At 54.6% G+C, this 24,534-nt stretch overlaps 1 long non-coding RNA gene across 1 annotated transcript; it reads left to right on the top strand.

The window, feature by feature from the left end:
- The first annotated feature begins 5,806 nt into the window (after positions 1-5,806).
- Positions 5,807-13,686, top strand: LOC138438989 (uncharacterized). The gene is made up of 3 exons (XR_011256523.1): positions 5,807-5,898; positions 13,237-13,294; positions 13,569-13,686. It is a non-coding gene; the product is annotated as an uncharacterized lncRNA (long non-coding RNA).
- The last annotated feature ends 10,848 nt before the right edge of the window (positions 13,687-24,534 follow it).

Raw genomic sequence — 24,534 nt, 5'->3', positions numbered from 1 at the left:
GCACAGCATTAGGGACCACCCTCTGGATTAAAGAGTAGTGTCTCTGAAAGATCCCCATGAGAAAGCGTGACTCCTGCCTCTTGGGAAGGACGGCTCCTGAGGGGGTCTTTAGGGACACACAGAGTGATGAGGTTGGACCTGGGGGCAGGTGGAGTGGGAGAGAAGGCCCGGAGACAGCCCTGGAAGCCCCCAAAGGCCGTGCGGCCTCAGAGAGAGAGAGGACGCCTCCAAAGGAGACTTAGGAAGGAGGGGAGGCGCGGTAGCCGGACAGGCTCCCCGTGCTACAGGGGTCGGCTGGTCCCAGGGTGGTGAGAACGCATCGGGTCACAGAGCCGGACCTCCGGGCCGAGTCTGTGCAGTCGCTGGATCGCTGCTGGATGGACCTTTGGGGGCATGCAGTCCGTCCTGACCTGCTTTTCTTGAACAGCACTGTTCCATGACCGTGCGGCCTCCAGAGACCTGGACTTTCCCTTCTAGCCTCACCCTGACCCTGTGGCCAGATTGTTTTCCTGTGGTTTAGCCTCTTGGCAGCGGCTCCTGGCCGGCTCTCAGCTCAGCAGGGCTGTCCCTTGCTGCACAGTCGGTCATTTCTCCAGGAGACCTTTCCCACATTTCATAATGTTTTTTTCTCTTCTAAACTTGCCCTGTCTCCTCTGTTCAGAGAGGCTTATGCATGCTCCCCCCAAAGACTCAGAGTCAGTTTAAGTCTTATCAGGGTGTTAGGGGTGAGCCCAGTTGCACGTTTCACTCCAGTGCCATAGCCAAGTCCACCATCTCCCATGCCAGCAGCGAGTGTTAGATATTTCAGATTGTGCTAGGACCAATCCCAGAGTCCTATCTTTTTACCTAAGGACTTTTCCTGGTACCTTGACCTTGCCAGGCATTTCTAATCCTTTTGGCTAATCATTTTCTAACATTTTTATGGCTCTGAAGCATGGGAGTCCCTTGATGTGCCTTAACTTGACCCTTAGGAACCACCGGTGTGATGGCTGATAACTTGAGGCAGTTTTTTTCTTTTCTTTCTTTTATTCTATAGATTTCCCTTTGTACTCTCAAAATCCTGACCCCCGAGGAAGTTTGGGGCTTTTCTGTCACTTAGGTTTGTTAAATTGTTGTTGTTGTTCAGTTGCTCACTCTTTGTGACCCCATGAACCACAGCACGCCAGGCCTCTCTGTCCATCACCAACTCCCAGAGTTTACTCGAACTCATGTGCTTTGCGTCAGTGATGCCATCCAACCATCTTGCCCTCTGTTGTCCCCTTCTCCTGCCTTCAATCTTTCCCAGCATCAGGGTCTTTTCCAGAGTTGGGTCTTCACATCAGGTGGCCACTGTACTGGAGTTTCAGCTTCAGCATCAGTCCTTCCAACAAATATTCCGGGTTGATTGCCTTGAGGATGGACCGGTTGGACCTCTTAGGTCTCTTTGGTCACTGAGGTTAGAACTGAGCAATTTAAACACGCTTCCAAGACCTTGCACTTTTTTTTTTTTTTTATTCTTTTATGTCTTATCAGTAGGAAAAGGTAGCATACGAAAACACATGGAACAAACCGACATGTGGACCCAGGCACAGCTTGAAACAGCTGGTAGAGAAGTCCCCCCAGTGCAGCCTCAGACACCAGGCCGGTCTTCACCTTGGGCGCAGTTCTTGTTTGTGTCTGTAGGTAATCTTTCAGCAGCAAACCCATCTGCCCTTCTCGGTTGTCAGCAGCGAGTAGTAGCAGAAGCAGCGGGTTCCTGCTGCCTGATCCAGACCTGATCACGTTTCTGCCTGGATTCCTCATTTCCCGTTTCCATCTCTCAGTTACTTCTCTGTGGCTCTCTTGTCGCTTTCTCCCCAAACATGCAGTGGCTCAGACCGTAAAACAAGTCATCAGAGTAAAATGGGGCAATTATTCTGTCTGCCCCGCTGAACAGCGAGCCTCATGAACTGAGAAGCTGGGACCGGTTCTCTGAGCAGCGGCTTCCGGCGGAGTCTTGGGGGGTGGCGCGGCTCCCCATCTCTCCTGCTGCTTTCTACACCATCCCTCCAGAGAGAGGCCTGGTTGACGGGCCGGTTGTGGGAGGCTTCGTCCTGTAGCCGCAGCACCTCAGTCTGCTCTGGCTGCCCTAGGAGAACAGCACCGGCTGGCTGGCTTAGGAAACACACGTCTGCTTCTCATGGTTCCGGAGGCTGGGAGCCCGAGACCAGGGTGCCAGCCTGGTTAGGTTCTAGGGAGAACTTTCTTCCTGGCCTGCACACTGCCACCTTCTCACTGGGTCCCTACATACGAGAGAGGGAGAGGCAGGGAGAGGGCTCATGAGCATCTCTGGCGTCTTTTCTGGTAAGGGAGCTGATCTCATCATGGCACTCCACCCTTATGACCCGTGCTCAACATAAGTGTAGGTTACGTAAGTTCTAATGTGGGTTTAATCCCTGGAGAAAGGAAATGGCAACCCGCTCCAGAATTCTTGCCTGGGAAATCCCAAGGACAGAGGAGCCTGGCAGGCTGTAGTCCATGGGGTCACAAAGAGTCAGGACTGAGCGACAAATTAACAATAACAGGGTTAGGGCTTCGACATGTGAATTTAGGGAGACGCAAACATTCAATCCATAACAGCCAACCAAATAGACTAGAGATGCTTGTCTATTATGGCAGCTAAGAGGCTCTGGGGCACTTGACATTTAGCTAGTCCAAACTGTGATGGCTGGAGAGTGTCAAATACACCTTGGATTTCAAAAGCTTACATTAAGAAAAAAAGTGCAAAATATCCTGTTATTGTCATTGTTCAGTTGCTAAGTTGGGTCTGACTCTTTGCAACCTCATGGACTGCAGCACACCAGGCCTCCCTGTCCTTCACCATCTCCCAGAGTTTGCTCAAACTCATGTTTATTGAGTCAATGATGCCACCCAACTATCTCATCCTCTGCTGTCCCCTTCTCCTCTTGCCTTCAATCTTTCCCAGCATCAGGGTCTTTTCCAATGAGTCGGCTCTTCACATCAGGAGGCCAAAGTGCTGGAGCTTCAGTGTACTCTGCACATAATCCAAACATGTAATTTTTTATTACACGAGATAAAAATATTTTGGATGTATTGGGTTAAAAACACATTATACTAAAATGGACTTCATGTCTCTTGGAAACTTTTTACAGATGTCTACGAGAAAACTGAGCCTCACACGTGTGGCTAGTCTGGGAAGGTGGAAGAGGAAGACGGATGCAGAGGAAGGGACCAGGCTGGGAGGTGTGGGCTTGCCCTGTGACCAGCTCCGGGGGCAGCGGCGGGTGCGGTGGGACCGGGAAGGGCAGGTGAGGTGCTGTGGGCCTGCTGCCGCGCTCAGAAACAAGCACAATCCTTTTAGGCACAGAATTCTCTGTCGATGAACGGAAGCTTCCTGTATACACGGAACGGCGGAAACGCAGGCACGGAGGCGGAAGCCAAAGTGACCAGTGTGGCCAGCCCTGGGTTCCTGCTCATGCTGTGGGCTGCCAGACCCTCGTCCAGCTGTCTCCGACCCTTCGCTGTGGCCACCTTGTACACACAGGCTGCAGAAAATTCCACCAGGGTCTGGAGCCTGGGGCCCTGGGGAAGGGTGGGAACCGTATCTGTCCGCTGAGCCGGTTTTGTTACCTTTGTAAATCAGAGGGAACGCAGACAGTTCCAGAGCTCCTTGCTCCGCCCTGCTCCTACCTCTCCTCTTCCCCCTCCTCCCCCGCCTCCTCCTAGATGAAAGGTGAAGGTGAAGGCGCTCTGTCCTGTCCGACTCTTGGCGACCCCATGGACTGTAGCCCACCAGGCTCCTCCATCCATGGGATTTTCCAGGCAAGAGTATTTCCTTCTCCAGGGGATCTTCCTGAACCAGGGATCAAACCCGGGTGTCCTGCACTGCAGGCAGATGCTTTACCCCCTAAGCCACCAGGAAGAAGATCAGGAAGGTGAGAAAAGGAATAAAAAGTGGTTAGGCAGAGAGAAATCAGATGGTACAGAAAACGGAGGGCAGAATCTTAAACATGGGACACCAGGAAAGTCCCAAACGTAATTTTAACAATATTTATTTACAGTAGCATCAAATGCACAAATTCCTAAAAGTATAAGTACTACTAAAACTAATGAAAAAGTAGAGAATCTGAGTAGACCTATCAGTTCAGTTCAGTTCAGTCGCTCAGTCGTGTCCGACTCTTTGCGACCCCATGAATCGCAGCACGCCAGGCCTCCCTGTCCGTCACCAACTCCCGGAGTTCACTCAGACTCACGTCTATCGAGTCAGTGATGCCATCCAGCCATCTCATCCTCTGTCGTCCCCTTCTCCTCCTGCCCCCAATCCCTCCCAGCATCACAGTCTTTTCCAATGAGTCAACTCTTCCCATGAGGTGGCCAAAGTACTGGAGTTTCAGCTTTAGCATCATTCCTTCCAAAGAACACCCAGGACTGATCTCCTTTATAATGGATTGGTTGGATCTCCTTGCAGTCCAAGGGACTCTCAAGAGTCTTCTCCAACACCACAGTTCAAAATCATCAATTCTTTGGCACTCAGCTTTCTTCACAGTCCAACTCTCACATCCATACATGACCACAGGAAAAACCATAGCCTTGACTAGATGGACCTTAGTCGGCAAAGTAATGTCTCTGCTTTTGATATACTTTCTAGGTTGGTCAACTTTTCTTCCAAGGAGTAAGCGTCTTTTAATTTCATGGCTGCAATCACCATCTGTAGTGATTTTGGAGCCCCCAAACACAAAGTCTGACACTGTTTCCCTATCTATTTCCCATGAAGTGATGGGACCAGATGCCATGATCTTCATTTTCTGAATGTTGAGCTTTAAGCCAACTTTTTGACTCTCCTCTTTCACTTTCATCAAGAGGCTTTTTAGCTCCTCTTCACTTTCTGCCATAAGGGTGGTGTCATCTGCATATCTGAGGTTATTGATATTTCTCCCAGCAATCTTGATTCCAGCTTATGTTTCTTCCAGTCCAGCATTTCTCATGATGTACTCTGTATATAAGTTAAATAAGCAGGGTGACAATATATAGCCTTGACGTACTCCTTTTCCTATTTGGAACCAGTCTGTTGTTCCCTGTCCAGTTCTAACTGTTGCTTCCTGACCTACATACAGTTTTCTCAAGAGGCAGGTCAGGTGGTCTGGTATTCTCATCTCTTTCAGAATTTTCCACAGTTTATTGTGATCCACACAGTCAAAGGCTTTGTCATAGTCAATAAAGCAGAAATAGATGTTTTTCTGGAACTCTCTTGCTTTTTCCATGATCCAGCAGATGTTGGCAATTTGATCTCTGGTTCCTCTGCCTCTTCTAAAACCAGCTTGAACATCTGGAAGTTCACGGTTCACGTATTGCTGAAGCCTGGCTTGGAGAATTTTGAGCATTACTTTACTAGCATGTTCACCGTAAGCTCAGATTGAGTTTAATAAATGAGGCAGGGATAAAAACCATTTGAGGCATTATTTCTCATGGGTTGAACACAACAACAAAACACGAAACAAAACACATCCTTGGCCAGAGTTTATCACCTGCCTTCGGAGTGGACGGGGAACCCACAAGGCTGAGGACCTGCTGGGTGCAGTCAGTGCAGGGAGCTCGGGGCCAGGGCTCGGGCCGGGGGATGGCTGCTGTCCTTAGGTCGGGAGAAGGAACGCAGAGTGGGAGGGCCCGCAGCGGCACGAGGCCGCCCCGCTGCTGGGGGAGGGCAAGATTCCTCCCAACTCTGCCCCGTCCAGATCTCTGCCTCCGCCTCCGCTGTCAGCTGCCTGGAAGCTGCTGCTTCGCTCTTGGGATGAGGTTGCAACATAATTGCAAGTAAACAGAAAGGCAGGGTAAATAAGCCAACTCCAAGCTGCAGGCCGCCCCCCACTCCTGGAGGCCGAGAGAGACTCCCATTCCAGATGGGTCTGCAGCTAGGACTGGGTAGGGGGTTGAGGGGCCTCGGGATGGGGCAGCGGATGAGGTGCGGGCAGGAAGCGGCAGGTGTGACCAGAGTCACATGGAGGCTGCAGGGGCCGGGGCTGGGCAATCAGGGCGGCTTGCAGGACCTGGAGGCGGTGTGTAGGAGGTGGCGGAAAGCCCACGAGGGTCTGGGGGATGGTGGTAAATGTGAACAGAGCAGGCAGTTTGCAGATTAAGTCAGGATGCAGTGTGTGGACCCCAAGGATCAGCTGACCAGACCCCCACAAGTCTCTAGCAGAGAAACTCAGAGGTGAAATGGTTGCTCGAGGTCACACGCCAGGAAGGGTTCCAGGCTGCCCTGTTCCTAGAGCCAGAGCATCATTTCTGGCCCGGGGTTGCGGCGGGGGGGGTTGGGGGGGGGGTGGGGGTGCGGTGGCCACAGAGACACGTTAACTACATGAACTGCAGAGGACAATCCAGCTTCTGAATCACCCTGGCCACCCTTCAGCTGCTCGAGCCGCGTGTGGCCCGGGGCTGCCGTGCTGGACCCTGTAGATCTAGAACATTCCCCATCATTTCCAGAAGTTCCACTGGATGGGCCCCCTCCCCCGTGGCTCCCCCCTCCGCCAGAGTGTGGTTCACTGTCTGTACCCAGCACCGGGCTCCTGGCCCCGTGTCCAGCTTGGGGGCCTCGTCCAGTGAACGCTCTGGCCAGGCATTGTGGCAGAGGCCCTTCTAGGTCCGAGGCCGTTTCAGGTTCTTCTCGACTCCCTTCCCGTCTGCTCCCTGAGGTCTCCTGTGCCCTTAGCAACTGCCCTGCCCCCAGTTCTGGCCAGAAATCACAGAGGCTGGCGGCTGGAGGAGGACTCAGATCTGAGCCGATGGTGGCACCACTTGGCCTGGGATGTTCCTCCTAGTGGGGGAAGGACAAGGTGCAGATGGAGCCCGGAGCAGGCAGGAGTGGCCTTGTTCGGAATGACTGAAGCTGTCTTGTGGTGACTTGCCAGAGGCTCGGACCTCCGCGGAAGGGTCTGGGACTCTTGTCTCCGGCTTCCTCCTCCGTTGTCCCAACGCGGGTGATGTTGTGAGCGTTTAGGACGCTGTCGGGAGGAGAGGCCACGCCTCCTGCTTACTTAGCTGTGTTCCGTCCCTTATTTGTCTGATTATTTTTGCTCAGCGGGTGGCATTTTCATTCAGCCATGTTGTCGTCGCCTGCGTTTATCAGCGGTGACACATTAATCATGGAAATGAGAATATTATTAACGAGGAGCAGGTCATGCCGTTCCTGTGTCTGGGTCTGCTACAACAGCTTAGCTAGCACCCCGTGGCCCCTACAGAGTGAAGGACTCCAATGGGGTGGAGGCTGGGGACACAGCAGGGGGCCTTCCACTGTGGGGTTGGTGTGGAAAGAGTGCATTTATGTGAACGTGCACGTTTTTAGGAGTCGCAAACCCCTGGCACCCCTCCGCCCCGTGTTAACATGTGTCATGGGTGGTGGTGGGGGGGTGTGGATCGGCTGTCTCTCGCCGTCTCCCACAGAATTCGAGCAGCAAATTCCAGCCCACGGACCTTGTAGGGTCCCTGAGTCCCAGCATCTTGTTTTCTGAACATCGTTTGCAGAGCTGGTGTGGTGACCCCTTCACTCCCTGCAAGTGCCCTTCAGCCTCAGGATGCTTGACCCTGCCGGGCAGGTCCAGGTTCTGGCCCAGGGCGCTTGCCCTCATGATGCTGGAGCCCTTGGAGAAGCAGAGATGCCTGGTGCCCATTTCCCCTGCCCCCTGGTGCCCGCCCAGGTTTCCTGCAGTGGCCTGGGCGCCAGGAGCCATCGGTCTGCCCCTCTCTCCTCCCGGTTGTGCAACCTTCCCTGGCCCGGCCGAGCCAAGTGTGGAAACTGTTCTCGGAAACTTGGCCATCGCCCAGCGCGGCAGGGGTGGAGGTGCCAGTCCGGAGTACTTAGCGAGTCACGCCACCTTGGGTCATGAGACGTGGCCGGCTGGGAGCTGGAGACGGTTGGCTCTGCCCTCTCCCCACCCTGCCCCGCGATCCTGATTCCACGGTGAGCCCAGGACCCAGACCCGGAGCAGGCGTGGCAGGGGAGGGGCCTTCTTGGAGCTCAGGTGTCAGCCGGCAGGGGCTGGCTGCTGGCTGCAGCACAGGAATCCTGTGCGGCCTTCTCTGCGCCTCCCCTGGGGCGTTCCTGTGGCTCCGCCTCGAGGCCCGCCGCTGCTGACTGCCCCTCTGCTGGCCAGGACCGGCCCTCTCCCCACCTGCACACCTCATCGCCACTGTTGCTGTCCTTCCCCCCAAGGTGTCCAGACCCTGGTCTTCACCTGGTGACATCTCACCTGTGTAGATTCTGACGATCCTTTCTGCCCCACCCGCCCAGCCTTCAAACCTGGACCTCAGTGGGGCAGGTGGGGAGGGGGTGAGATTTCTCCAGCCTCTTTGATCTAATCACAAATGAGACCCCTGACCCCAGACCTGGGAAGCTTGACAAGGGAGCTGCACGGGTTGCTAGGGCCACTGAAACAGGTAGTTCCGCGAAGGCATGGCTTAAACCCCCTTGCTCACTGGCCTGCCGGCCCTGGGGCGTGGCAGGGGCTCCTTCTGAATCTGAGCGGGGGAACCTCTCCAGGGCCTCCCTTCCGGCTCCTGGCAGCCTCAGGACACCATGGGGTGCGTGGCTGGTGGGGGCCGGTTCCCTGCATCCCCATGTTGTCTTCCCTCTGTGCGCAGCGCCCTCTTCACAGGACAGTCTTTCTACACGTGACGACCACAGTGGGCTAGGAGCCACCCTCCTCCAGTATAACCTTGTCTTGGCCGGTCACTTCTTCAGTGACTCTATTTCTGAGGTTCTGGGAGTTTGGACTTCACCATATGAATGTTGCAGAGGGGGCCAGAATTCAACCCATAATTGGAGCAAAAACCACACTTGAGTGAGAAAAGCCTGCTGCTGGGAGCTCAGAGTCTAACCATGACTGCCCACGACCTAGCCCATAGCAGACAGCCTGGAAGCTGTGTAACAGCTTAGCTCAAAAGGGCTGAAGACCCTTAGTCCACCTCTGGCCACAGCTGGTTGGCTAAGTTCCAGCTGGCCAGTTGGGAGAACCTCAAGTCAAGTCTAACCCCAACCCCTGGATATGGGTCCTGGGCCCGGATCCCATGCTTCTCAAGACAACCCCGTTCCTGCTGGAGAACCTCATGGTCATCAAGGTCCTGGGAGACCTTGTAGGTCTCTGCCCCTCTGCACCTTGGCTGACCTGGGCCAGGGGTGGCTTCGAGGAATGCCAGAGACCCCGAAGGATGCGGTGGGCTGTCACACAATGATGAAGAGTCGCGCCACAGTCATTTTACTTATGGCTGAGCCTGGGAGCCCTCCTTTGGCGTGAATAAAAGAAAAGTCAATGCAAACAGTGTTGACAGGAGGGGCAATTCCATGGAATAGTCGTGTGACTCCGGGAGGCGGAGGGGGACGGCCGTCTTCCGGGGCCGCGAGAGCTCTCCCCTCACCTGTGTCTCTGCCCCCATCTACGTGTCTCCCTGTCTGGGCCGGGTCTCCCAGCTGCCTTCTCTACAGGGAGGGGACAGGGCCACTTCCCGCCCCTGCGTCGCCACAGAGGGGCCGGGACTGGCTCTCAGAGTTCTGAGACTTGGGGCCAGGGGCCGTCTTTGGTCCAGCTGTGTCCTGCCAACCCTGGACCAGTGACCTGTTTCCGGGGGTGAGGTTCTACAGCTGGCCAACTGGACCTGAGAGGACGCCCAGCCTGGGCCAAGCAGCTTGGCCAGAGGTGGACTGGGGGTCCTCGAGGTCTTTTGAGCCAAAAGCAGAGGCTGTGCTTCGGGAAAGGGGCACCCGCCGCTGTGTGCCCCCAGAGGAACGGGATGCCCCCAGCTTCCCTTTTGTCTTGTCCTTAGCGCCTTTCAAGGCACTGGACCCGGGGAGCCAGGAGCATGCCACTGAGCGGGTTTGGGGTTTCTGCCAGCATGTGGTCTGTGGGTGCTGTCGGCTCGGTGGGGAGATGTGTCTTTGGAACTCCTGGATCGGTTACTTGTGGCCGTGGGAACTGGGGCATGGGAGAATTCGACCCCAGGGTTTCAGGGCAGACTAAAATGATATAACACCTGTTGTGGGTGGAATTGTGTCCACCTCCCTACTCACAGGGCTTCTTGGGTGGCTCAGCCGGTAAAGAACCTGCCTGCAATGCGGGAGGCCTGGGTTCAATCCCTGGGTTGGGAAGATCCCCTGGAGCAGGGAACGGCAACCCACTCCAGTCTTCTTGTACTTCCCTGTGGCTCAGCTGATAAAGAATCTGCCCGCAATGCAGGAGGCCTGGGTTGGGAAGATCCCTTGGAGAAGGGAAAGGCTACTCACTCCAGTATTCTGGCCTGGAGCATTCCATGGACTGTATGGTCCATGGGTCACAAAGAGTCAGACACGACTGAGTGACTTTCACTTTTACATCCCTACTCACAAAGTCACAGGCTGGAGTCCTAACCCCTAGGACCTCAGAATGGGACTGCATTTGGAGATAGGGGTCCTTAAGGAGGCGATTATGCTTAAACAAAGCCATGGGGGTGGGCCCTGATGCAGTCGGGCTGGTGTCCTGAAAGGAACAGGGGATATGAATACATAGAGGAAAGACCGGGAGAGGACATAGGGGGAGGATGCTCTCTGGGGCCAGGGAGAGAGGCCCCCAGGGAACTCAGCCCCCCATCCCCTGGGCCTGGGACTCCCCACCCCCAGGAAGGAGAGAGAGGTGTCTGGGGCTCGAGGGGGCCGCCCCGGCACCGGCTCAGAGCAGGAGCTCAGCGTGGGGTGGACCTGGGACTTGAACCTGGGCCTCAACCAGCGCCTGCTAGTGGGCTGTCCACCCGCTCCCGCCCCACCTCGGGGAGCGTGTGTTCACACTCGCAGCTCAGCGTTTCCCGGTGTGCGTGTCTGTGTGCCGCCACCTGTGACTTCTTTGAGTCAACACACAGGACCAGAGACTTTCAATGGGAGAGCGACTGGTCAGCCATCTCCCTGGGTCGGTTAAGAAACTAAAGGGGTGCCTCGGTGCGAGCACAGCCTCGGCCCTTCACCACTGGGCCTCCCGAGCCGCATCCCCCCTCTCCATCCCAGTTCCGCTGAACCTCCCTGGGGGCGCTTTGCAGTCCTCCTGGCTCCGCCTGCGGTCAGTCTTCTGCCGCCTGGCGCAGCTCGTCTCTCCTCCACTGGTTAAAAACCTCAAGTGTGATTTTTGACCGGATCCAAACCCTGCTTCTGTGCATTTTCAGCCACCAGGGCCCCCTCTTCCTCCCCTCGGTGCTGGCCCGCCGTGACGACCCGAGGACCTCTTCCGAGGCTGTCCACGCACCTCCCCGTCCTCTCCTCCTTGACCACCCGGCCAGTGGCTGGGCGCCCCTCCCTGGAGCCCAGGGGGCTTCTGCCGCTTCTCACGTGCCAGACGCAGTCCTGATCCCCCGGATCTGTGCCTTCCCTCAGTTTGCACGTCCCTCTCAGCGCCTCTGGAGCCCAGTTCTGCTCCCTGCTCGCAGGGTGAACTTTCCAAGCATGGGTCGGATCCTGACACTGGCCCTCCCTGAGCCCCTTGGCATTCTGGACACAGGACGAGTCCAGAGCCGCGCAGACACTGCCTGAGGGGGTCTGGGTGCAGCTTCCTTCCTCCCCTCAGACGCAACGACCCGGGTGCTGTTTAAGCAGAGGCTCCGTACCCGGTCCCTGTCCCGCCTCTGGACCCGTTTCTTCCCATCACTCCATCCTGGCTCAGACGTCTCTTCCTCTGAGAGGCTCCTCCCCCATCTCTACTCACTCATCTGGCTCTTTTATTAAAAAAAAAATGTTGATTTGTATTTATTTATTTATTTGGCTGTGCCCAGTCTTAGTTGCGGCATTTTGTTGCAGGATTTTTAGTTGCAGCATGCGAAGTCTTAGCTGTGGCATTTAGAATCTAGTTCCCTGACCAGGGATGGGACCTGGGCCCCTCTGTTGGGAGCTAGGTGTCTTATCCCCTGGAGCACCAGGGAAGCCCCCCTCACCTGGCTTTATCTTCCTTTCACGTCCCTGGTTACCACCTGCAACTGTCCTGTGTGATTAACCACCCTCGAGGTAATTGTCTCCCTTCCTCCGTGAACACAAACTCTGGGAAAACAAGGGCACTGTCTCCACCGCCGTGTCTGCCTGGTTCCTACAAGGATGCTCGGGATGCGGACGCACGCGGCAGACAGTTGCAGAAGGAACGAGGCCGTCTCCCTCCGCGGAGGCTCCAGCAACCCCACGAGTCAGGAGGCTGCCCTCTGCGTTCTCAGCCCCTAGCACTGACTGCGGGCGAGGCAAGTGCTCGTTACCTGCAGCGAACACGCCAGTAACATCTCTCATGCTTAAAGTTTCTCAAAAGAGCGCTGCCCAGAGATCCTTTAAGTTAGATTCTTCTCGTCCCAGCTGCCACTTTTGGCTTTGTAAATGAATGTGCTTCCTTAACGCTCATGACCAGGATTGCTTTTAAGAGCACCCTGGGTCCCTGAAGCGGATAAATTTCTTTGGAGTCATCTGAGAAAGATCCATACTCCTGAGGAAGCGTCCGCATGGCCCCCCTCGGCCCGAGGTTTGCCACGCCGGTCTGGAACTCACTGAGCAGGACAGGAAGGCTGGAGAGTGGCTGTCAGAACATCCGCACCCCCTCAGCGCTTTGACCGGTGGGTGCATGGGCCACTGCGTCCTTTCCAGGTGGTAGGAAGGTGACCGAGAAAGCCAGGACCTGGGCCAGACTGGCCTGCTCACCTAGAGGAGGATGGCGGGGAGCTCCGGGGGTGTTTTGGGGACTGATGCTGACCAGGGGCTGGATGCAGGAGTGGGGGCAGTGAGGTGCCCTCGGACTGCAGACAGTGGTGAGTGGGCACAGAAGCAGGAGGGCTGGAAGCAGGAAATCACAGACGACTGTGCGGCAAATGGACCCAGGGCAGCGGCTCGGGGGCTCCGAGTGGTCTGGGTGAGGGGAGACGCAGACCGCCTCGCGGGCGGAGGGTGCGGCACCCGGGACCGGCTGGGTGTGGGTGAGGCTTGCATCCCCAACCGCTGGCTCGGGTAAGCAGGAGCGCAGTGGTGCCGTCCAGTGGGTCAGAAATGTAGGCAGGGAGCAAGGCTGGGGGAAGAGAGGAGCTTAGGGTTTTGTTTTCAGTGGTGAGAGAGTGCACTCACACCACGTAGCATGTAGCAGCCCAGCCGCTCTCAGGCGCCGGGCTCTGTGGTTTCACGTGCCGCCGCTCTGTCTTGCGAGTCTCACCACCGCTCGTCCCCAGACTTTGTCATTTTCCTCTCCTGAAGCTGTCCCTGTGTGACTCTGCCTCCCTCTCCCCCAGGCCTCGGCCCCCAGCATGTTTCCTGTCTCTGTGAGTCTGACGATGCTGAGGACCTCACGTAAGTGGAATCACACAGTGTTAGTCCTTTTATGACTGGCTTGTTTCACGAAGCATCCTATCCCTTAGGCTCATCCACGTTGTGTGTGTGCGTGCGTGCTAAGTCGCTTCAGTCGTGTCTGACTTTGCAATCCCGTGGGCTGTAGCCCGCCAGGCTCCTCTCTCCATGGGATTCTCCGGGCAAGAATAGTGGAGTGGTTTGCCATGCTCTCCTCCAGGGGATATTTTCAACCCAGGGATCGAACCCAGATCTCTTATATTTTCCCTCCTGGCAGGCGGCAGCAGGTGTCAGAATGTCCTTCCTTTTAAAGACTGCATGAATATTCCACTGTCTGGATGGGCCGCATTTCGCTTATCCATTCATCCATCCGTGGACACCGGTTGTTTCCCTCTCTTGGCTGTTGTGAATAAAGAGTATGAGTCACAGATATCTCCTTGAGACCCTGCTTTCAGTTCCTTTAGGAGTAAACCCAGACATGGGATGCTAGACCATACTTTTTTGAGGAATGCTATGCAGTGAGATGTCGGGGTGGAGGGGACTGAGCTGGGAGTTGGGATGGGGGCCACTGGGACGCGGGGCCGCAGGACCACTGGGAGCCTGTAAACAGAGAGGTTGCTCTGCGGAGGCGGAAGTCAGAATTGATGACCTCCGGGAGGGGCGGTTCGTGGCGATGACGGGCCTGGGTGGGCCACAGAAGCCAGGCCTGTCACAGGCCGGGCCGCAGTCTTGCATCGCTGGAGGGGGCAGAAGTAGATGCTGGAGACTGCTCGCTTCACTAGTGAGGCCTCTCGCGCTCCCCACAGTGCCGGGGTGACGCAGAAGCTGCGCGAGGAGCACAGGCCGCTTTCTGGGCGCTCTGCTCCTTACCCATCGTGGGTTCAAAGCCGCAGCCGCGCCCCCCGCACGGAGCCACCGGCAGAATCAGATGAGACATCTTTGAAAAAGCTTTATGTTCGTTAAGTGCTTTCGTCTCAAGTTATCACACTCATATTAAAGACACCCAGTAAGTGTTGAATCGAGTCAAAAGGAAAAACTGAAGGGATTCTGTGCAGATCGTCCCCCCTCACCACCCCTGTATGTCCTGGTATACTCAGCATTACAGAACCTCAATTTTCACGAATCTACCTGCAATTCAGGGGTCTCAGGAGACATGGGTTCAATCCCTGGGTCAGAAAGACCCCCTGGAGGAGGGAATAGCAACCCACTCCTGTATTCTTCCCTGGGAATCCCATGGACAGAGGAGCCTGGCGGGCTATAGTCCATGGGGTCACAAAGACTGAAGTGACTTAGCACACCCCAACATTGATTGAGACAGGAGGAAAAAGGCAAAATTCTAAATCTGTTACAATTAGCTATGCAGTCAAGTAAAGGAGAACTCCAACTAATAACACCGTGAAAAAGATAGACTTTTCTGTCATAGTCAAGAAGCCGGAAACATAGTGTTCACGGCTAGAAGAGTGTCTCTCAGTTCAGGGAATTCCATTCCTTCTAAGCCTACTATTCCAGTCCCAAGTTTACGTTATGGCCCAAGAGAGCTGCCGGAGCACCAGCCATTAGGTTCATGTTCCAGCCAGAAGGGAGAGAGGGCAAGGAAGATGTTACCTTTAAGTACATTTCCTCAAAGATCTGCAGGGCAAGTATATCTCCATCTCACTGACCTGACCTTGGACACGGACACAATTCATGCTTGAGAACCCGAGAGATGGACTCTTTCTTCTAGGTGGCCCCAGAGAGGGCCAAGAATCGGGTGTTCCCTTACAGAGGCAGACAGACAGAATGCATACTGTGGCCCAACAGAACTGGAAGCACGGTGTCTTAGGATGAGAAGAGATGACTAAGGTTTGCTGTCGCTTGAAGTGCTTTTTGGAAGCAGAGTGGGTGATGATGATAATAATAATAAAATGATGCTGATGAACCTTGTCCCTTGAAAGACTGAGTATCTGAGCCAGCACTGGAAAATAATTCCCAGGCGTGGGAAAGAAGGACAGCGTTCTGATGTCCGGTCTGTGTTTCGGTCCACGGCTGACCATAAACCTTGTTCTGATGTTTATGACGGGCATGAGTCAGAATCCTGATGGGGTGGCCAGCGCTGTTCCTCCAGTGACGCTCCAGAGAAGGCGTCCCTGAGTGTGGGCCGCCTCCGTGTGACCTCGCACCCCGCTGGCTCGCCCCAGTCCCTGCATAAGCTGCTCTCCCAGCGTGGTTACTAAGCACATCACTTTTGCTCTCCAGGGAGTGCTGGCATGGACAGTGACCGCCTGTACCAGCAGCGTCTGCGAGTCTTACAGGAAATGAAGGGTTCTGGGTTCCAGCTCAGATCCGGGCTTCCCCGATGGCTCAGCTGGTAAAGAATCTGCCTGCAGGGCAGGAGACCGGCGTTCAGTCCCTGGGTGAGGAAGATCCCCTGCAGGAGGGAATGGCAACCCACTCCAGTACCCCTGCCTGGAGAATCCCATGGACAGAGGAGCCTGGTGGGCTACAGTCCATGGGGTCGCAGAGAGTTGGACGCGACTGAGCAACTACGCAACAAGACCAACGGTGACTCTAGCTCAGATCCAACCAGCAGAGCCTCTGGGTGCAGGGTCTGGAATGTCGTATTTGAAGCAAGCAGGCAGTAAAGTCTGAGAAAGAACCATGTCCCACAGCCACATCTGCTGCAGACAGACAGGGATCTGATGACCGGAAGTGGAGTCCAGAGGTTGAGACCGAACTGACGCTCCCCGCCAGTTTCTCGAGGTTTCCTCTTTATACTTAACGCTGCTGGAAAGGTGTAGGGTTGAGCCCAGGTCCCTGGCCCATAGGTGCTTTCAGGTGGAACAGGGGGTGTCCACGCCACAGTGACCTCGGGGTCACTGCAGAAGTCAGATGAGGCGCCGGATGCCCAAGTCCGTGCTTTGCTAAGATGAAGTCCAGTCGAGGGCTCACTCTCCATGGTTATCATTTCAGTGTTTTTGAGTGGGGCTGTGCTTCCTCGTGTCTGCATTTTCTTGGATGATCTAGTTTGCAACAAGGAGGTAGCGAGGTGCCCTGGAGGGAGCGTGGAGGCGCTGTGTTGGGCTGAAGGTGCAATTCTCTAATGAGTAAGAGGTTGAGCATCTGACCCAGGCTGAGGCCTGGCACTCCAAGTAAACAACGAGCGGGGAGGTCACCGAGGCCGAGAAACCAGTTCCCCTACACCCGGCCTTCCTGGCCTCAGTCCTGGGAGGGTAGTTCCCTCCAACTCCCTGTGACCTAGCACGGCCCACATTCCTCAAGGAAGCCCAGCCCACACCGACAGGGCCTGCTGTTTGCTAAACGTGGGCTGGGGTTCTGCCCGTAGGCCCTGCCTTCCTTGCCTGATCCACAACTCTGCCTGACATCTCTATTTTCTTGGTCCTTGGTAAGAACAGGTAAATACCATCAGCGGGCAAGTTGCTGGATGGCAGTACCAGTGACAGGGCCCAGTGGAAGCCAACAAGCTCGGGTCTGACCAATGTCAAGTCCAAAGTTACCTGAAGAAAGCTTTTTTTATTTTCGCAACCGGTGAAATATCAGACAAGTGTTTGCTCAACAGGCTAGAACATTCTAGGAGGAAAGAACTTGCATTCAATTGCTGCAAAGCCCTTCAGGTCAGAACATCCCAGACAATCTTCTGGAAACACAGCGGAATGTGCTTTATTATACTGGACCAGGTTCAGAATTTGTGATAATTCAGATACCAATACCTCTGGCTTCCCAGGTGGCACTAGTGGTAAAGAACCTACCTGCCAAGTGGGGGACGCTGGAGACCTGGGTTCAATTCCTGGGTTGGGAAGATTCTCCTGGAGAAGGAAATGGCAACTCACTCCAGTATTCTTGCCTGGAAAATACCATGGACAGAGGAGCCTGGGGACTACTGTCCATGGGGTTGCAAAGAGTCAGACGGGACGGAAGTGACATAGGACGAGATACCAGTTGGTCTGCAGATGACTTCATCACTGTCGATGGTCTAAGATTTGCCAGCAAATATCTGAATTATTCGGCAATGTGTTTTCAGTTCCTTTACAAGCAGTGTTTCAATGTCTGACCTGAAATGCTAGTTGATTAGAGGCCCAAGGCCGTGGCTAAGGCACGAGCGAATGTGAGAATTGAGTCCGGGAGTTGTCTCCTGCTGGGCCTCTGGCCTTGATCCCTTGGAGCTGTTGACTCACCTGCCAGATGGGAGGGTAGCTACTTCAAAGGCGTTCTCAGCCCTGAACAGCATAAAGGCTCCGCAATAAACTTTTCAAGCTACTGCCTCTGTTTCCACTCCACCACCCAGAACTCTGTTTGTCTGCTTTGGGCAAACACGCAAAGGGCATTGCCAATTTCTGCTGTCAGTGTTATTCACGGTGTTATTGGGCTGTGTTGATATAAAGCCAGCAAGAAACACATAGACAGCCAAGCGTAGGGACGAACAGAAAACATCCCAGCGTTAGGCAGGAAAGCGGGTCGGACCCACCGGGTACAGCTTCCCGCCCCTACCGTCACTTCTCTGCCGCTTAGTAACACGGTCCTGGGGCGAGCAAGAGGGCTCTGTGAGTCTCGCTGCCTTAACAAATTATCACAAATCCCACGGCTCCAAACAACATAAACGAATTATCTCACAGTTCCATTGTTCAAAAGTCCAGCGCAGTCCCCGTTGGCCTAAAAGGAAGGCGTTGGAGAGCTGGGTGCTGGTGGAAACTTTAGAGAACTGCCTCCTGGCTTTCTACAGCTTCTAGGGCCCACCGCCCTCATTCCTTGGCTCGTGGTCCCTTCCACGTTCAGAGCGGCAGCAGCTCCTGCCCCGGCTCCTGCCGCAGGGTCCCTCTCTGACTTTCCTTCTGCTTCCCTTTCTCAGGGCCCTGGAGACTCTCCCTACTTAAGATCATCTGACTGGCACCGTGAATTCATCTGCATCGTTGGTTTTCTTTTCCCATACAACCCCAGACACAGGTTCTGGGGAGCAGGACGTGAACCCCTTGAGGGTCGTTATTCAGCCAACCAGACGGGTGATACTGTTTGGGTTTCTGCTGGTTAAGATGGAAAGACCGTGTGGCTTGGCCACAGCAGCCGTGGTGGCCAGCCAGGAATGGCCGTGTCCATCCCTCTCCTCGGGGCTCTGTTCGAGCAGTCAATTCGTCACCCTGCCCTTGTCCCCATGACTTGCTGTGTATTGTGCTCAGTTGCTCAGAGACGTCTGTCTCTTTGATCCTACGGACTGTAGCTGGCCAGGCTCCTCTGTCCGTGGAATTTTCCAGGCAAGAATATTGGAGCTGGTTGCCATTTTCTACTCCAGGGGGATCTTCCCGACCCAGGGATCCAGTCTGAGGCTCCTGCGTCTCCCGCACTGGCAGGAGGATTCTTTACCACTCCACCACCTGGGAAGCGCTGTCCCCATCGCTTGCATCTCGTTAAATCTTGAGGAACCCCGTGCTTCTCAGTGGCTGAGGCCCGTTCATCTTCACTCCGGCCCTCGTCGGAGCCAGTGCCCTCAGTCTCCGTGGTAGAGACCCAGAGCCAGGGTGTTTGTTGTTCCTCCAGAAGACAGATTCCGGGTGCAGAAACACACGCAGCCGGAGCGGCATCCAGACTACAGTCAGGGGCATCCTGTTAAATCTTCTGCAGTGCCCTGGGGTGTGCACAGGCCCCAGTGTCAGAACCCCCAGAGGTGCTGGGTTAACAGGCAGAGCCCTGCCCCCTACCCGCCCGCCAGCCCTGCAGAGTCAGGGCCTGTGCTCCGTGGGGTTGGGAAGATGCAATCTGCCACCTTTCTGTGTGATTCTTATGCACAAGGGGGTGTAGGAGCCTCAGCATATGGACAGAGCCCCCCGGCAAGGTAGCCAGGTGGATGGCACAGCCGAACATGAGCAGGGGAAGCCCAGGAGCCTGTACTGGGCCATGTCCTTCCAAAGAGGCGTTCAATGTGCCGTCTCGTCCACTTCTGCTGGCATGACAGGGGTCAAGGTGAGGGTTTTTGTCGTGCAGGCGCTCAGTCGTGTCTGACTCTTTGCGACCCCACGGACGGCAGCACACCAGGCCTCCCTGTCCTTCACCATCTCTTGGAATTTGCTCAAACCCATGTCCATCAAGTCGGTGATGCCATCCAGCCATCTCATCCTCTGTTGTCCCCTTCTCCTCCTGCCCTCAATCTTTCCCAGCATCAGGGTCTTTTCCAATGAGTTAGCTCTTTGCATCAGGCGGCCAAAGGGTTGGAGCTTCGGCTTCAACATCAGTCCTTCCAATGAATATTCAGTGTGGATTTCCTTTGGAATGGACTGGTTGGATCCTTGTTGTCCAGGGGACTCTCAAGAGTCTTCTCTAGCGCCACAGTTAGAAAGTATCAATTCTTCAGCACTCAGCTTTCTTTATGGTCCAACTCTCACATCCATACATGACCACTGGAGAAACCATAGCTTTGACTAGACGGGCCTTTGTCAGGAAAGAGTGAGGGTGATACCTCACGAATTCCTGAGCCTTGGACTGAGAGTCATCTGGAGCCAGTTTAAGAAGCAAGGGTGTGTGGTGGTGATCCATGGTGTGTTGCAGAAAACGGACCGTCCATGTGGTTTTATCATGAGGGTTTGGGGGTGGAATTAGTCATTGTTGGAGTCATGAAGGGGTTGGCCACATGTAAGAGCTTCCTCCAACCCAAATGTATTTGTGGTATCAATGTGTTTCTTTCTTTTGTTTGTAGAGAGGATTGTTTCTAATCTTTTTCACAGTAAGATTCATGGGCATTGCCAGTGCCAATAGAAACCCGCCCTGAACATAATTCATGAGGAGCGCAGACTGCGCCACTGTATGAAAGAGTCATCATCGGCCTAAACATCCCTTTTGTTGGGTCTTTAGTCGAGCGACATATTCTTCCTGACCAAGGCTTTTGTTGACACATGCGGACGTGGCTGTCGGTGGAGGATCTTGCTGGGTTACCTAACAGGGAGTCTGTTCCCTTTGGTCTAGATTGATGTTGTATTAAGGTGTGTCATGTAGAATTGCCAAGATAACCAGAATTCAGACGTTTTCATGAACATCAATCACGTTGACCCCACAAAGGATGCCTCTGTGGGTACAGGATCAGGCAGTTCATTGGCCGGACGTCCCCCACCCCAGCCAATCACCACGCGGCGAGCTGGAGAAGTTGGTGGGTGGACAGACAGAGCACCAGGCCTGGGGAGATGGCATTCCGGAGCCTGAAGCCGCACGGCAGGAAGTGGGGCGGGGGGGGGGCAGACGGCCAGTACTTTAGGCTTTTCTCTGCTGTTTCATCTGACCGGGATCAGAGCTCAGAGCTGGCTGGCACCTTGAGGCTCAGCCCCGCTGCACTTCCCCAGGAGATCAGCGTTTGAGTGTGTGATGCTCACTGTTCTCTCCTTCTTCTTTAAACTAAAAAAATTTCAGTTTGAGATATAGTTGACATACGATGTTACGTCCATCTCCAGTGTACAGAGTGAGTTGAGATTTGTCTGTATTGTGACATGATCACCAGGATAAGTCTAGTTGACACCGTCTCCTCACACATACAGATTCTGTTTTCCTTGTGATGAGGCCTTTAATACCTACGCTCTTCAGTTCAGTTCAGTCACTCAGTCATGTCCAACTCTTTGCAACCCCACAAACCGCAGCACACCAGGCCTCCCTGTCCATCACCAGCTCCTGGGGTCCACCCAAACCCATGTCCATTGAATTGGTGATGCCATCCAACAATCTCATCCTCTGTCGTCCCCTTCTCCTCCCCGTCCTTCAATCTTTCCCAGCATCAGGGTCTTTTCTAGTGAATCAGCTCTTTGCATCAGGTGGCCAAAGTATTGGAGTTTCAGCTTTACCATCAGTCCTTCCAATGAATATTCAGGACTGATCTCCCTCAGAATGGACTGGTTGGATCTCCTTGCAGTCCAAGGGACTCTCAAGAGTCTTCTCCAACACCACAGTTCAAAAGCATCAATTTTTCTGCACTCAGCTTTCTTTATAGTCCAACTCTCACATCCGTACACGACTCCTGGAAAAACCATAGCCTTGATCAGACAGACCTTTGTTGTTAAAGTAATGGCTCTGCTTTTTAACATGCTGTCTAGGTTGTCCTACTCTCTTAGCAGCTTTTGAATATGCAGCTCCGTGTCTGCACTGTGGTCGCCAGGCTGCACACACACCTCAGGACGTGTGCGCCTTAAAACCGGCCCCTAGACCCCTCCCCAGCCGTATCCCTGCTGCTCTTGGTCGCCGCATACCTGGAGCGGGGCCAGAGGCTCCTGGGGCCGAAGTGAGAGAGACACACACTCTGGTTCCCACTCGAGTGCCCCCCTTCCCAGGGTCTTATCCCCCCACCCCCACACACAGAGTGTCTGAGGTGGCCGTGACCCCGTCCTGTGCCCACCTGCCCGTGCCCAGAACGGGCCCCCTTCTTCTCAATGTGAACGGTTCCTGCAGTTTGGCCTTTCACCTTGAACCGGGACCTTTGGCGAAAATGAAGCCATTCCCTTCCCAAGAGCTTGAGTGACTCCGTGCCAGGGAAAGGGCCTCAGGGATGGGGACGGTAGGCATCACTGTGCCCGGGGGCCTGGGAACCACGGAAGCCAGAGCAGCCCCCGCGCCCCGCCTTCCCCCAGTACCCACGCCTCCCCCCTCCTCTCCCTGCCTCAGGCTCTCGTCGCCTCTGTCCCTCTCGCTCTCTGTCTCTGCTCTCCTCTGCTTCTCTGACTCCTTGGGCGCTCTGCGTGCCTGCTTCCTCTGGTCAGTGGCCCCCTGCCGCCTGGGGTCTTCACAGCCTGAACCTGCCCTGACCTTCCCCCCACCGCCCCCAGGCTGGTCTCCAGGAGGTGCCTGGCCTGCCCAGGGGTCTGCCTCAGGCCGCTCAGTGGCCTGGCTGGTGTGGCTCCTGGCACCCACTCAGCAGACTGCTGAGGTCACCCTCTGCGGCCCTTGGCGACGGTCAGAGCCCTCCCCTGCCTCCCCTTCCTCTCCCTCCCCGGGTCTCGCTGCTCGCGAGGCCTTAGTGGCTCCTGCATGAAAAGGCATGGAGATTTTCCACTACTGTTCGCTTGCCCAGCGCTCACGCTCTCCTGTGCAGACAGGACCGGGGGTCTTTGTAGCCCACCAGGCTCCGGTCTGTGGAATTTTCTGGGCAAGGATACTAGAGTGGGCTCCGTTTTCCTACTCCAGGGGGATTTTCCTGACTCAGGGATCGAATCTGCATCTCTTGCGTCTCTGTTATTAGCAGGCAGACTTTTTCCCTCCGCCTGGGAAGCCCCTTACGTATATAAAACCCCAGCTAAATACAGGGTGGGCCTCAGAGGCCCCTCTGCTGGTATCTTCAGTTTATCGGTGCAGAAAAGCAGAAAGCAGCGCCTCTCACTGGATTCGGACAGCAGACCAGGCGTGTCGCTGGCTTTCAAGGGTTCACTCCTCCCCAGGCAGCGTGTGCCCCATGGCTTGGGCAAGGCACCACCAAGCAGGCAGGGGCGTCCGCATCCCTCCTGGCCGGCCCTGCCCTCCCCGAGGCGCTTCTGCTTCTGCCTTCCTGAGGATTCTTCCAGAGGCGGGGTGAGGGCGTCCAAACCCTCTCAGATGATGCTTATTCATGGCACGCTCGATTCCCCCCGGACTCATCTCTGCAAACCTTTCCAGGGTTGTTACAGAGCATCTGAAAGGCTGCGGCCCTCAGCTTTGATCTGACTGCTTAATTGCCTTTACTAATCACACTGACATCAAGTAGATAAAAATAGCCTCCGGGGTCGGGGGTGAGCAAGTCCCCCTCACGTGGGGTTGGGGGTCAGCCAGGCTGAGATCTCATGTTCTCCTGGTGGCCAGCCGCCTGAAACCATGGCTCTGATTAAGTAAGCAGCCATGACTGCTAGAGCTGTACTAACACCCTGACCTCAGGTTTTGAAGTATTTACTTATGGAGAAGCAGAGCAAAAGTGAGGAGGTGCTTCCTGGAAAAGATTTCTAGTTTATTTTCTTGGGCTCCAAAGTCACTGCAGATGGTGACTGCAGCCATGAAATTAAAAGACGCTTACTCCTTGGAAGAAAAATTATGACCAAACTAGAGAGCATATTAAAAAGCAGAGACATTACTTTGCCAACAAAGGTCCATCTAGTCAAAGCTGTGGTTTTTCCAGTAGTCGTGCACGGTTGTGAGAGTTGGACTATGAAGAAAGCTGAGCACCAAAGAATTAGTGCTTTCGAACTATGTCAAGAAGGGTCAAGAAGGTTAGGCTAAAGTCTATTTATTTCCTAAGTCTCTGCTGGTGTTGCTAGTAACATGGTCCCATCACTTCATGGCAAATAGATGGGGAAACAATGGAAACAGTGGCAGACTTTATTTTCTTGTGCTCCAAAATCACTGCAGATGGTGACTGCAGTCGTGAAATTAAAAGACACTTGCTCCTTGGAAGAAAAATTATGACCAACCTAGACAGCATATTAAAAAGCCGAGATACTATCTTGCCAACAAAGGTCCGTTTAGTCAAAGCTATGTTTTTCTCAGTAGTCATGTATGGATGTGAGAGTTGGACCATTAAGAAAGCTGAGAGCTGAAGAATTGATGCTTTTGAGCTGTGGTGTTGGAGAAGACTCTTAAGAGTCCCTTGGACTGCAAGGGGATCCAACCAATCCATCCTAAAGGAAATCAGTCCTGAATATTGATTGGAAGGACTGATGCTGAAGCTCCGATTATTTGTCCACCTGATGTGAAGAACTGATTCAATGGAAAAGACCCTGATGCTGGGAAAGATTAAAGGCAGGAAGAGAAGGGGGTGAAAGAGAATGAGATGGTTGGATGGTATCGCTGACTCGATGGACATGAGTTTGAGCAAACTCTGGGAGTTGGTGATGGACAGGGAGGCCTAGCGTGCTGCAGTCCAAGGGGTTGCAGAATTGGACACAACTGAGCAACTGAACTGAACTGAACTGAATTTACGGAGAAGCAGAGCGAAAGCCAGGAGGTGCTTCCTGGAAAAGATTTCTAGCTGTTTCCCTTCGTGCTCCCTTCCCAAAGTGGAAAGGCCCCGCCCCCTGCCTCTCCTATCTCTGTCTTGTCTCTCTCCCTCCCACCTCCCCTTTCCCAGGGTTTTCTCAGAGTTTTCTCTTAAAGCAAAACTTCTGAATCACAGGCTTCTAGTTTTGAGCCCCGGTCAATGCTTCTTCTCACCTGGGGTTGTTCACCACGCCTCCTCACCTGAGCAGCGGCCCCTGCCTGTGGCTCTAACCAGCTAACCCAGAAAGTCTGCTGGCCACTTACACAGATGACCCTGCAGAGGGAAA

This window comes from Ovis canadensis, chromosome 4, assembly GCF_042477335.2.
Source record: "Ovis canadensis isolate MfBH-ARS-UI-01 breed Bighorn chromosome 4, ARS-UI_OviCan_v2, whole genome shotgun sequence".
In the NCBI taxonomy this organism is placed as follows: Eukaryota; Metazoa; Chordata; class Mammalia; order Artiodactyla; family Bovidae; genus Ovis; species Ovis canadensis.
The sequence above is the reverse complement of the archived record's forward strand: the minus strand, read 5'-3'. Positions and strand labels throughout refer to the sequence as shown.